The 10659-nt window shown below is 50.6% G+C and overlaps 21 non-coding genes and 14 pseudogenes across 21 annotated transcripts; all 35 read right to left on the minus strand.

Moving 5' to 3' along the window:
* Positions 1–57: 57 nt before the first annotated feature.
* Positions 58–166, minus strand: LOC131141528 (5S ribosomal RNA; annotated as a pseudogene).
* A 112-nt stretch (positions 167–278) lies between these two features.
* LOC131141548 (5S ribosomal RNA) lies at positions 279–387 on the minus strand (annotated as a pseudogene).
* A 112-nt stretch (positions 388–499) lies between these two features.
* LOC131099473 (5S ribosomal RNA) lies at positions 500–618 on the minus strand. Its single transcript, XR_009118306.1, has one exon. It is a non-coding gene; the product is annotated as a 5S ribosomal RNA (ribosomal RNA).
* A 112-nt stretch (positions 619–730) lies between these two features.
* Positions 731–839, minus strand: LOC131142462 (5S ribosomal RNA; annotated as a pseudogene).
* A 112-nt stretch (positions 840–951) lies between these two features.
* Positions 952–1070, minus strand: LOC131098139 (5S ribosomal RNA). The gene has a single exon (XR_009117019.1). It is a non-coding gene; the product is annotated as a 5S ribosomal RNA (ribosomal RNA).
* A 112-nt stretch (positions 1071–1182) lies between these two features.
* Positions 1183–1291, minus strand: LOC131141584 (5S ribosomal RNA; annotated as a pseudogene).
* Positions 1292–1403: 112 nt separating this feature from the next.
* Positions 1404–1522, minus strand: LOC131099594 (5S ribosomal RNA). Its single transcript, XR_009118419.1, has one exon. It is a non-coding gene; the product is annotated as a 5S ribosomal RNA (ribosomal RNA).
* Positions 1523–1634: 112 nt separating this feature from the next.
* Positions 1635–1753, minus strand: LOC131097773 (5S ribosomal RNA). The gene has a single exon (XR_009116666.1). It is a non-coding gene; the product is annotated as a 5S ribosomal RNA (ribosomal RNA).
* A 112-nt stretch (positions 1754–1865) lies between these two features.
* Positions 1866–1984, minus strand: LOC131101060 (5S ribosomal RNA). Its single transcript, XR_009119155.1, has one exon. It is a non-coding gene; the product is annotated as a 5S ribosomal RNA (ribosomal RNA).
* Positions 1985–2096: 112 nt separating this feature from the next.
* Positions 2097–2215, minus strand: LOC131098178 (5S ribosomal RNA). Its single transcript, XR_009117056.1, has one exon. It is a non-coding gene; the product is annotated as a 5S ribosomal RNA (ribosomal RNA).
* Positions 2216–2327: 112 nt separating this feature from the next.
* Positions 2328–2436, minus strand: LOC131100935 (5S ribosomal RNA; annotated as a pseudogene).
* Positions 2437–2548: 112 nt separating this feature from the next.
* Positions 2549–2657, minus strand: LOC131142225 (5S ribosomal RNA; annotated as a pseudogene).
* A 112-nt stretch (positions 2658–2769) lies between these two features.
* LOC131141549 (5S ribosomal RNA) lies at positions 2770–2878 on the minus strand (annotated as a pseudogene).
* A 112-nt stretch (positions 2879–2990) lies between these two features.
* LOC131099816 (5S ribosomal RNA) lies at positions 2991–3109 on the minus strand. Its single transcript, XR_009118588.1, has one exon. It is a non-coding gene; the product is annotated as a 5S ribosomal RNA (ribosomal RNA).
* A 112-nt stretch (positions 3110–3221) lies between these two features.
* Positions 3222–3330, minus strand: LOC131100465 (5S ribosomal RNA; annotated as a pseudogene).
* A 112-nt stretch (positions 3331–3442) lies between these two features.
* LOC131142818 (5S ribosomal RNA) lies at positions 3443–3561 on the minus strand. The gene has a single exon (XR_009132884.1). It is a non-coding gene; the product is annotated as a 5S ribosomal RNA (ribosomal RNA).
* A 112-nt stretch (positions 3562–3673) lies between these two features.
* LOC131141585 (5S ribosomal RNA) lies at positions 3674–3782 on the minus strand (annotated as a pseudogene).
* A 112-nt stretch (positions 3783–3894) lies between these two features.
* On the minus strand, positions 3895–4013 carry LOC131098584 (5S ribosomal RNA). The gene has a single exon (XR_009117451.1). It is a non-coding gene; the product is annotated as a 5S ribosomal RNA (ribosomal RNA).
* A 112-nt stretch (positions 4014–4125) lies between these two features.
* Positions 4126–4244, minus strand: LOC131143015 (5S ribosomal RNA). Its single transcript, XR_009133071.1, has one exon. It is a non-coding gene; the product is annotated as a 5S ribosomal RNA (ribosomal RNA).
* Positions 4245–4356: 112 nt separating this feature from the next.
* LOC131101072 (5S ribosomal RNA) lies at positions 4357–4475 on the minus strand. The gene has a single exon (XR_009119156.1). It is a non-coding gene; the product is annotated as a 5S ribosomal RNA (ribosomal RNA).
* Positions 4476–4587: 112 nt separating this feature from the next.
* LOC131098179 (5S ribosomal RNA) lies at positions 4588–4706 on the minus strand. The gene has a single exon (XR_009117057.1). It is a non-coding gene; the product is annotated as a 5S ribosomal RNA (ribosomal RNA).
* Positions 4707–4818: 112 nt separating this feature from the next.
* On the minus strand, positions 4819–4937 carry LOC131098042 (5S ribosomal RNA). The gene has a single exon (XR_009116924.1). It is a non-coding gene; the product is annotated as a 5S ribosomal RNA (ribosomal RNA).
* A 112-nt stretch (positions 4938–5049) lies between these two features.
* LOC131100936 (5S ribosomal RNA) lies at positions 5050–5158 on the minus strand (annotated as a pseudogene).
* Positions 5159–5270: 112 nt separating this feature from the next.
* On the minus strand, positions 5271–5389 carry LOC131099586 (5S ribosomal RNA). Its single transcript, XR_009118411.1, has one exon. It is a non-coding gene; the product is annotated as a 5S ribosomal RNA (ribosomal RNA).
* Positions 5390–5501: 112 nt separating this feature from the next.
* LOC131141586 (5S ribosomal RNA) lies at positions 5502–5610 on the minus strand (annotated as a pseudogene).
* A 2870-nt stretch (positions 5611–8480) lies between these two features.
* LOC131142176 (5S ribosomal RNA) lies at positions 8481–8589 on the minus strand (annotated as a pseudogene).
* A 112-nt stretch (positions 8590–8701) lies between these two features.
* LOC131143388 (5S ribosomal RNA) lies at positions 8702–8820 on the minus strand. The gene has a single exon (XR_009133437.1). It is a non-coding gene; the product is annotated as a 5S ribosomal RNA (ribosomal RNA).
* A 112-nt stretch (positions 8821–8932) lies between these two features.
* LOC131097478 (5S ribosomal RNA) lies at positions 8933–9051 on the minus strand. Its single transcript, XR_009116381.1, has one exon. It is a non-coding gene; the product is annotated as a 5S ribosomal RNA (ribosomal RNA).
* Positions 9052–9163: 112 nt separating this feature from the next.
* On the minus strand, positions 9164–9282 carry LOC131142994 (5S ribosomal RNA). The gene has a single exon (XR_009133051.1). It is a non-coding gene; the product is annotated as a 5S ribosomal RNA (ribosomal RNA).
* A 112-nt stretch (positions 9283–9394) lies between these two features.
* On the minus strand, positions 9395–9512 carry LOC131141578 (5S ribosomal RNA; annotated as a pseudogene).
* A 112-nt stretch (positions 9513–9624) lies between these two features.
* Positions 9625–9743, minus strand: LOC131142822 (5S ribosomal RNA). The gene has a single exon (XR_009132888.1). It is a non-coding gene; the product is annotated as a 5S ribosomal RNA (ribosomal RNA).
* A 112-nt stretch (positions 9744–9855) lies between these two features.
* On the minus strand, positions 9856–9964 carry LOC131142379 (5S ribosomal RNA; annotated as a pseudogene).
* Positions 9965–10076: 112 nt separating this feature from the next.
* On the minus strand, positions 10077–10195 carry LOC131098586 (5S ribosomal RNA). The gene has a single exon (XR_009117453.1). It is a non-coding gene; the product is annotated as a 5S ribosomal RNA (ribosomal RNA).
* A 112-nt stretch (positions 10196–10307) lies between these two features.
* On the minus strand, positions 10308–10426 carry LOC131142607 (5S ribosomal RNA). The gene has a single exon (XR_009132679.1). It is a non-coding gene; the product is annotated as a 5S ribosomal RNA (ribosomal RNA).
* A 112-nt stretch (positions 10427–10538) lies between these two features.
* LOC131143026 (5S ribosomal RNA) lies at positions 10539–10657 on the minus strand. Its single transcript, XR_009133082.1, has one exon. It is a non-coding gene; the product is annotated as a 5S ribosomal RNA (ribosomal RNA).
* Between the last annotated feature and the right edge of the window lie 2 nt (positions 10658–10659).

Consider the following 10659-nt stretch of genomic DNA (forward strand, 5'->3'; position numbering starts at 1 on the left):
TGGCAAAAAGTGTCAAACAGCGCCCTTTGCTGTCAGGCAAGAGCAGAAACCATAAAAAGCTTACAGCACCTGGTATTCCCAGGCGGTCTCCCATCCAAGTACTAACCAGGCCCGCCCCTGCTTAGCTTCCGAGATCGGGCTTTTTCAGGGAAGTATGGCCGTAAGCTGCCAGGTGAACTGAAAAGATCCTATTTGAAGGTGACGCAGGCCAAACTTTACTCCAGCAAAAAGTGTCAAACAGCGCCCTCTGCTGTCAGGCAAGAGCAGAAACCATAAAAAGCTTACAGCACCTGGTATTCCCAGGCGGTCTCCCATCCAAGTACTAACCAGGCCCGCCCCTGCTTAGCTTCCGAGATCGGGCGTTTTCAGGATTGTATGGCCGTAAGCTGCCAGGTCAACTGAAAAGATCCTATTTGAAGGTGACGCAGGCCAAACTAGACTCCAGCAAAAAGTGTCAAACAGCGCCCTCTGCTGTCAGGCAAGAGCAGAAACCATAAAAAGCTTACAGCACCTGGTATTCCCAGGCGGTCTCCCATCCAAGTACTAACCAGGCCCGCCCCTGCTTAGTTCCCAAGATCGGACGAGATCGGGCGTTTTCAGGGTAGTATGGCCGTAAGCTGCCAGGTCAACTGAAAAGATCCTATTTGATGGTGACGCAGGCCAAACTAGACTCTGGCAAAAAGTGTCAAACAGCGCCCTTTGCTGTCAGGCAAGAGCAGAAACCATAAAAAGCTTACAGCTCCTGGTATTCCAAGGCGGTCACCCATCCAAGTACTAACCAGGCCCGCCCCTGCTTAGCGTCCGAGATCGGGCGTTTTCAGGTTAGTATGGCCGTAAGCTGCCAGATCAACTGAAAAGATCCTATTTGAAGGTGACGCAGGCCAAACTAGACTCCAGCAAAAAGTGCCAAACAGCGCCCTCTGCTGTCAGGCAAGAGCAGAAACCATATAAAGCTTACAGCACCTGGTATTCCCAGGCGGTCTCCCATCCAAGTACTAACCAGGCCCGCCCCTGCTTAGCTTCCGAGATCGGACGAGATCGGGCTTTTTCAGGATAGTATGGCTGTAAGCTGCCAGATCAACTGAAAAGATCCTATTTGAAGGCGACGCAGGCCTAACTAGACTCTGGCAAAAAGTGTCAAACAGCGCCCTTTGCTGTCAGGCAAGAGCAGAAACCATAAAAAGCTTACAGCACCTGGTATTCCCAGGCGGTCTCCCATCCAAGTACTAACCAGGCCCGCCCCTGCTTAGCGTCCGAGATCGGGCGTTTTCAGGGTAGTTTGGCCGTAAGCTGCCAGGTCAACTGAAAAGATCCTATTTGAAGGCGACGCAGGCCAAACTAGACTCCAGCAAAAAGTGTCAAACAGCGCCCTCTGCTGTCAGGCATGAGCAGAAACCATAAAAGGCTTACAGCACCTGGTATTCCCAGGCGGTCTCCCATCCAAGTACTAACCAGGCCCACCCCTGTTTAGCTTACGAGATCGGACGAGATCGGGCATTTTCAGGGTAGTATGCCCGTAAGCTGCGAGGTCAACTGAAAAGATCCTATTTGAAGGCGACGCAGGCCAAACTAGACTCCAGCAAAAAGTGTCAAACAGCGCCCTCTGCTGTCAGGCAAGAGCAGAAACCATAAAAAGCTTACAGCACCTGGTATTCCCAGGCGGTCTCCAATCCAAGTACTAACCAGGCCCGCCCCTGCTTAGCTTCCGAGATCGGACGAGATCGGGCGTTTTCAGGGTAGTATGGCCGTAAGCTGCCAGGGCAACTGAAAAGATCCTATTTGAAGGCGACGCAGGCCAAACTAGACTCCAGCAAAAAGTGTCAAACAGCGCCCTCTGCTTTCAGGCAAGAGCAGAAACCATAAAAAGCTTACAGCACCTGGTATTCCTAGGCGGTCTCCCATCCAAGTACTAACCAGGCCCGCCCCTGCTTAGCTTCCGAGATCGGATGAGATCGGGCGTTTTCAGGGTAGTATGGCTGTAAGCTGCCAAGGCAACTGAAAAGATCCTATTTGAAGGCGACGCAGGCCAAACTAGACTCCAGCAAAAAGTGTCAAACAGCGCCCTCTGCTGTCAGGCAAGAGCAGAAACCATAAAAAGCTTACAGCACCTGGTATTCCCAGGCGGTCTCCCATCCAAGTACTAACCAGGCCCGCCCCTGCTTTGCTTCCAAGATCGAACGAGATCGGGCGTTTTCAGGGTAGTATGGCCGTAAGCTTTAAGGGCAACTGAAAAAATCTTATTTGAAGGCGACGCAGGCCAAACTAGACTCCAGCAAAAAGTGTCAAACAGCGCCCTCTGCTGTCAGGCAAGAGCAGAAACCATAAAAAGCTTACAGCACCTGGTATTCCCAGGTGGTCTCCCATCCAAGTACTAACCAGGCCCACCCCTGCTTAGCTTCCGAGATCAGGCGTTTTCAGGGTAGTATGGCCGTAAGCTGCCAGGGCACCTGAAAAGATCCTATTTGAAGAAGACGCAGGCCAAACTAGACTCCAGCAAAAAGTGTCAAACAGCGCCCTCTGCTGTCAGGCAAGAGCAGAAACCATAAAAAGCTTACAGCACCTGGTATTCCCAGGCTGTCTCCCATCCAAGTACTAACCAGGCCCGCCCCTGCTTAGCTTCCGAGATCGGGCGATTTCAGGGTAGTATGGCCGTAAGCTGCCAGGTGAACTGAAAAGATCCTATTTGAAGGTGACGCAGGCCAAACTTTACTCCAGCAAAAAGTGTCAAACAGCGCCCTCTGCTGTCAGGCAAGAGCAGAAACCATAAAAAGCTTACAGCACCTGGTATTCCCAGGCGGTCTCCCATCCAAGTACTAACCAGGCCCGCCCCTGCTTAGCTTCCGAGATCGGGCGTTTTCAGGATTGTATGGCCGTAAGCTGCCAGGTCAACTGAAAAGATCCTATTTGAAGGTGACGCAGGCCAAACTAGACTCCAGCAAAAAGTGTCAAACAGCGCCCTCTGCTGTCAGGCAAGAGCAGAAACCATAAAAAGCTTACAGCACCTGGTATTCCCAGGCGGTCTCCCATCCAAGTACTAACCAGGCCCACCCCTGCTTAGCTTCCGAGATCGGACGAGATCGGTCTTTTTCAGGATAGTGTGGCCGTAAGCTGCCGGATCAACTGAAAAGATCCTATTTGAAGGCGACGCAGGCCAAACTAGACTCTGGCAAAAAGTGTCAAACAGTGCCCTTTGCTGTCAGGCAAGAGCAGAAACCATAAAAAGCTTACAGCACCTGGTATTCCCAGGCGGTCTCCCATCCAAGTACTAACCAGGCCCGCCCCTGCTTAGCTTCCGAGATCGGGCGTTTTCAGGGTAGTATGGCCGTAAGCTGCCAGGTGAACTGAAAAGATCCTATTTGAAGGTGACGCAGGCCAAACTAGACTCCAGCAAAAAGTGTCAAACAGCGCCCTCTGCTGTCAGGCAAGAGCAGAAACCATAAAAAGCTTACAGCACCTGGTATTCCCAGGCGGTCTCCCATCCAAGTACTAACCAGGCCCGCCCCTGCTTAGCTTCCGAGATCGGACGAGATCGGGCGTTTTCAGGGTAGTACGGCCGTAAGCTGCCAGGTCAACTGAAAAGATCCTATTTGAAGGTGACGCAGGCCAAACTAGACTCTGGCAAAAACTGTCAAACAGCGCCCTTTGCTGTCAGGCAAGAGCAGAAACCATAAAAAGCTTACAGCACCTGGTATTCCCAGGCGGTCTCCCATCCAAGTACTAACCAGGCCCGCCCCTGCTTAGCGTCCGAGATCGGGCGTTTTCAGGGTAGTTTGGCCGTAAGCTGCCAGGTCAACTGAAAAGATCCAATTTGAAGGCGACGCAGGCCAAACTAGACTCCAGCAAAAAGTGTCAAACAGCGCCCTCTGCTGTCAGGCATGAGCAGAAACCATAAAAGGCTTACAGCACCTGGTATTCCCAGGCGGTCTCCCATCCAAGTACTAACCAGGCCCACCCCTGTTTAGCTTACGAGATCGGACGAGATCGGGCATTTTCAGGGTAGTATGACCGTAAGCTGCGAGGTCGACTGAAAAGATCCTATTTGAAGGCGACGCAGGCCAAACTAAACTCCAGCAAAAAGTGTCAAACAGCGCCCTCTGCTGTCAGGCAAGAGCAGAAACCATAAAAAGCTTACAGCACCTGGTATTCCCAGGCGGTCTCCCATCCAAGTACTAACCAGGCCCGCCCCTGCTTAGCTTCCGAGATCGGACGAGATCGGGCGTTTTCAGGGTAGTATGGCCGTAAGCTGCCAGGGCAACTGAAAAGATCCTATTTGAAGGCGACGCAGGCCAAACTAGACTCCAGCAAAAAGTGTCAAACAGCGCCCTCTGCTTTCAGGCAAGAGCAGAAACCATAAAAAGCTTACAGCACCTGGTATTCCTAGGCGGTCTCCCATCCAAGTACTAACCAGGCCCGCCCCTGCTTAGCTTCCGAGATCGGATGAGATCGGGCGTTTTCAGGGTAGTATGGCTGTAAGCTGCCAAGGCAACTGAAAAGATCCTATTTGAAGGCGACGCAGGCCAAACTAGACTCCAGCAAAAAGTGTCAAACAGCGCCCTCTGCTGTCAGGCAAGAGCAGAAACCATAAAAAGCTTACAGCACCTGGTATTCCCAGGCGGTCTCCCATCCAAGTACTAACCAGGCCCGCCCCTGCTTTGCTTCCAAGATCGAACGAGATCGGGCGTTTTCAGGGTAGTATGGCCGTAAGCTTTAAGGGCAACTGAAAAAATCTTATTTGAAGGCGACGCAGGCCAAACTAGACTCCAGCAAAAAGTGTCAAACAGCGCCCTCTGCTGTCAGGCAAGAGCAGAAACCATAAAAAGCTTACAGCACCTGGTATTCCCAGGCTGTCTCCCATCCAAGTACTAACCAGGCCCGCCCCTGCTTAGCTTCCGAGATCGGACGAGATCGGGCGTTTTCAGGGTAGTATGGCCGTAAGCTTTAAGGACAACTGAAAAAATCTTATTTGAAAGCGACGCAGGCCAAACTAGACTCCAGCAAAAAGTGTCAAACAGCGCCCTCTGCTGTCAGGCAAGAGCAGAAACCATAAAAAGCTTACAGCACCTGGTATTCCCAGGTGGTCTCCCATCCAAGTACTAACCAGGCCCACCCCTGCTTAGCTTCCGAGATCAGGCGTTTTCAGGGTAGTATGGCCGTAAGCTGCCAGGGCACCTGAAAAGATCCTATTTGAAGAAGACGCAGGCCAAACTAGACTCCAGCAAAAAGTGTCAAACAGCGCCCTCTGCTGTCAGGCAAGAGCAGAAACCATAAAAAGCTTACAGCACCTGGTATTCCCAGGCGGTCTCCCATCCAAGTACAAACCAGACCCACCCCTGCTTAGCTTCCGAGATCGGACGAGATCGGGCTTTTTCAGGATAGTATGGCCGTAAGCTGCCGGATCAACTGAAAAGATCCTATTTGAAGGCGACGCAGACCAAACTAGACTCTGGCAAAAAGTGTCAAACAGTGCCCTTTGCTGTCAGGCAAGAGCAGAAACCATAAAAAGCTTACAGCACCTGGTATTCCCAGGCGGTCTCCCATCCAAGTACTAACCAGGCCCGCCCCTGCTTAGCGTCCGAGATCGGGCGTTTTCAGGGTAGTTTGGCCGTAAGCTGCCAGGTGAACTGAAAAGATCCTATTTGAAGGCGACGCAGGCCAAACTAGACTCCAGCAAAAAGTGTCAAACAGCGCCCTCTGCTGTCAGGCATGAGCAGAAACCATAAATATCCCTCCAAAATGTTCACTCCTTCGAATTCACTGCCTTCAAACTGTCCGGTCCATCCCCCCTTGTCACTGCTGTCATCTATCGCCCCCCAAAACCAAACTCTTCTTTCCTATCAGATTTTACGGACCTCATCACCCAATTAAATGCAATCTCATCATCCATCCTTCTGCTCGGTGATTTCAACCTTCATATTGACAATTCCAACTCCAAACCTGCGACAGAATTCCTTGATCTTCTCAGCTGTTTCTCCATCACTCAACAAGTTAACTTCCCCACCCACACCAGAGGACACATCCTGGATCTTGTCTGCACTACTGGTATCAATATTCACAACCTCACTAGCCATAACCTGCACATATCAGACCATCTGGCCATCACATTTGATTTACACACATCTTCTAGTGTCTCAAAAATCAAACGTCAAATAACCTTCAGGAATCTCAAATCCATCAACCCTCATGCCCTTACCTCACTTCTAACCACAAAATTTGCTATCTCCCCTCCCCCGCTGTCTGAGGACCCCTCTGAACTTGTCTCCTACTACAACAATACCCTTTCCTCCTGTCTTGATGAACTGGCCCCTAAAAAAACCAAACTGGTCTCCTTCTCCCACACTGCCCCCTGGTACACCCCTCAGCTCCATAATATGAAGACCTGTAAACGCCAGCTTGAGAGACTGTACAAGAAATCTGGCCTAACTGTTCATCTTCAAGCTTACACAGATTTTCTACAGCAATATAAAGATGCCTTAAACACTGCCCGCTCACGATACTACTCCAATCTGATTATATCTAGTTCCAACAATCCTAAATCCCTCTTTTCAACAATCAACACACTGCTAAAGCCAAATGACAACTCCTCCTCATCCTTCACCACCACCAAATGCAACAACTTCTTAACCTACTTCCAGTCCAAAATTACCAAAATATACAGCTCCCTAAACCCCCCCTCGACTCACTCGCTTCCTCCTGACCCTCCACTATCTGGCTCCACCCAACGACTCTCCAAATTTACACCTATCTCACCCGTGCAACTCACTAAAATACTAACCGGTATGAAGACTCCAACATGCTCCCTGGATCCTATCCCTTCTTCATTCATCAAACCCTGCCTCCACATCATCTCCCCGCTGATCACAAGTATCATTAACTCCTCCCTTATCACTGGATCCGTCCCACAGTCTCTCAAGCTGGCGGCAATCACCCCCACACTCAAAAAGTCTGGTCTCGATCCCAATAACCTCTCCAATTTCCGTCCCATATCCAACCTCCCCTTTCTGTCCAAAATCCTTGAACGTGTCATAGCTGCTCAACTTCAATCTCACCTCAACTCCAACAGCCTGTTTGAATCCTTCCAGTCCGGTTTCCGTCCCAAACACAGCACTGAAACAGCTCTTCTTAAAATCACCAATGATCTTCTTCTCTCCTCCGATTCCGGCCATCTTACCATCCTCATCCTCCTAGACCTCACCGCAGCCTTTGACACCATTAGCCACTCTATCCTCCTGTCCCGCCTCAAAACCAGCCTCAATATCACCGATTCTGCTCTGTCTTGGCTCCAATCATACCTCACCAACCGTCAACAGTTTGTGCACATAAATAGCTGCTCCTCCTCCATAGCCCCTTTACCTCAAGGTGTTCCCCAAGGTTCGGTGCTTGGTCCTCTTCTCTTCATCCTCTACATCCTTCCACTTGGCAATATCATCCGTCGACATGGCCTCAATTTCCACAGCTACGCTGATGATATTCAACTATACATTTCTACCACCTCCATCAACTCCAACATCTACTCCACCCTCACCAACTGCTTAGCTGATATCAAAACTTGGATGGAACAAAATTTTCTCAAACTTAATAGTGACAAAACAGATATTATCATCATCGGTCCCAAAAACACCACGGCGCCCACCCATAATTTCCATCTTCAATTTGACAGCGCCACCCTCACTCCATCCCCGCTCATCCGCAACCTTGGTATCCTCCTAGACCCCACCCTTTCATTTGAACCCCACATCAAACAGTTAACCCGGACTGCATTCTTTCATCTTAAGAACATAGCCCGACTCCGTCCATCACTTACATTCTCTGCCGCTGAATCCCTAATCCATGCATTCATCACCTCCAGAATCGACTACTGCAACAGCATTCTCTACGGTACACCATCCAAAACCCTCAACAAACTACAATATATTCAGAACTCCGCTGCCCGCCTCCTCACCTCCACCCGCTCCCGTGAACACATTACCCCTGTCCTCCAAAACCTCCACTGGCTTCTCGTCCCCCAACGCATTCACTTCAAAATTCTTCTCATCACCTACAAAGCCCTCCACGATCTGACCCCCCCATATCTCACAGACCTCCTCCATCCACATAATCCCCCGCGTCCCCTTCGCTCCTCAGACTCCAACCTCCTGGCACTCCCCTGTAAGACCAAGCTCCGAACCTGGGGAGACAGAGCCTTCTCCATCGCTGCCCCCACTCTCTGGAACTCTTTGCCCCATTCACTCCGTGCTTGCCCTGACCTTCCCACCTTCAAAAAACAACTCAAAACCCACCTCTTTAAATCTGTTTTTAATGTCTAACCTTCTATATCTGACTGCTGTGCCCCGCCCCCGCTTTTTTTAACTGTGTACTAACCAATGAATGTTGTATTTTGGTGTGTCTTTTATTCTGTTTACTTGCTCTATTCAACTTCATTCTTTTGTAAAGTGTCTTTGAGTATCTTGAAAAGCGCTATACAAATAAAATGTATTATAAAAGGCTTACAGCACCTGGTATTCCCAGGCGGTCTCCCATCCAAGTACTAACCAGGCCCACCCCTGTTTAGCTTACGAGATCGGGCGTTTTCAGGGTTGTATGGCCGTAAGCTGCCAGGTCAACTGAAAAGATCCTATTTGAAGGCGACGCAGGCCAAACTTTACTCCAGCAAAAAGTGTCAAACAGCGCCCTCTGCTGTCAGGCAAGAGCAGAAACCATAAAAAGCTTACAGCACCTGGTATTCAGAGGCGGTCTCCCATCCAAGTACTAACCAGGCCCGCCCCTGCTTAGCTTCCGAGATCGGATGAGATCGGGCGTTTTCAGGGTAGTATGGCTGTAAGCTGCCAAGGCAACTGAAAAGATCCTATTTGAAGGCGACGCAGGCCAAACTAGACTCCAGCAAAAAGTGTCAAACAGCGCCCTCTGCTGTCAGGCAAGAGCAGAAACCATAAAAAGCTTACAGCACCTGGTATTCCCAGGCGGTCTCCCATCCAAGTACTAACCAGGCCCACCCCTGTTTAGCTTACGAGATCGGACGAGATCGGGCGTTTTCAGGGTAGTATGGCCGTAAGCTGCCAGATCAACTGAAAAGATCCTATTTGAAGGCGACGCAGGCCAAACTAGACTCCAGCAAAAAGTGTCAAACAGCGCCCTCTGCTGTCAGGCAAGAGCAGAAACCATAAAAAGCTTACAGCACCTGGTATTCCCAGGCGGTCTCCCATCCAAGTACTAACCAGGCCCGCACCTGCTTAGCTTCCGAGATCGGATGAGATCGGGCGTTTTCAGGGTAGTATGGCTGTAAGCTGCCAAGGCAACTGAAAAGATCCTATTTGAAGGCGACGCAGGTCAAACTAGACTCCAGCAAAAAGTGTCAAACAGCGCCTTCTGCAGTCAGGCAAGAGCAGAAACCATAAAAAGCTTACAGCACCTGGTATTCCAGGCGGTCTCCCATCCAAGTACTAACCAGGCCCACCCCTGTTGAGCTAACGAGATCGGACGAGATCGGGCATTTTCAGGGTAGTATGGCCGTAAGCTGCCAGGTCAACTGAAAAGATCCTATTTGAAGGCGACGCAGGCTAAACTAGACTCCAGCAAAAAGTGTCAAACAGCGCCCTCTGCTGTCAGGCAAGAGCAGAAACCATAAAAAGCTTACAGCACCTGGTATTCCCAGGCGGTCTCCCATCCAAGTACTAACCAGGCCCGCCCCAGCTTAGCTTCCGAGATCGGACGAGATCGGGCGTTTTCAGGGTAGTATGGCCGTAAGCTGCCAGGTCAACTGAAAAGATCCTATTTGAAGGTGACGCAGGCCAAACTAGACTCTGGCAAAAAGTGTCAAACAGCGCCCTTTGCTGTCAGGCAAGAGCAGAAACCATAAAAAGCTTACAGCACCTGGTATTCCCAGGCGGTCTCCCATCCAAGTACTAACCAGGCCCGCCCCTGCTTAGCGTCCGAGATTGGGCGTTTTCAGGGTAGTTTGGCCGTAAGCTGCCAGGTCAACTGAAAAGATCCTATTTGAAGGCGACGCAGGCCAAACTAGACTCCAGCAAAAAGTGTCAAACAGCGCCCTCTGCTGTCAGGCATGAGCAGAAACCATAAAAGGCTTACAGCACCTGGTATTCCCAGGCGGTCTCCCATCCAAGTACTAACCAGGCCCACCCCTGTTTAGCTTACGAGATCGGACGAGATCGGGCATTTTCAGGGTAGTATGACCGTAAGCTGCGAGGTCAACTGAAAAGATCCTATTTGAAGGCGACGCAGGCCAAACTAGACTCCAGCAAAAAGTGTCAAACAGCGCCCTCTGCTGTCAGGCAAGAGCAGAAACCATAAAAAGCTTACAGCACCTGGTATTCCCAGGCGGTCTCCCATCCAAGTACTAACCAGGCCCGCCCCTGCTTAGCTTCCGAGATCGGACGAGATCGGGCGTTTTCAGGGTAGTATGGCTGCAAGCTGCCAAGGCAACTGAAAAGATCCTATTTGAAGGCGACGCAGGCCAAACTAGACTCCAGCAAAAAGTGTCAAACAGCGCCCTCTGCTGTCAGGCAAGAGCAGAAACCATAAAAAGCTTACAGCACCTGGTATTCCCAGGCGGTCTCCCATCCAAGTACTAACCAGGCCCGCCCCTGCTTAGCTTCCGAGATCGGACGAGATCGGGCGTTTTCAGGGTAGTATGGCCGTAAGCTG

This window comes from Doryrhamphus excisus, chromosome 13, assembly GCF_030265055.1.
Source record: "Doryrhamphus excisus isolate RoL2022-K1 chromosome 13, RoL_Dexc_1.0, whole genome shotgun sequence".
NCBI lineage: Eukaryota > Metazoa > Chordata > Actinopteri > Syngnathiformes > Syngnathidae > Doryrhamphus > Doryrhamphus excisus.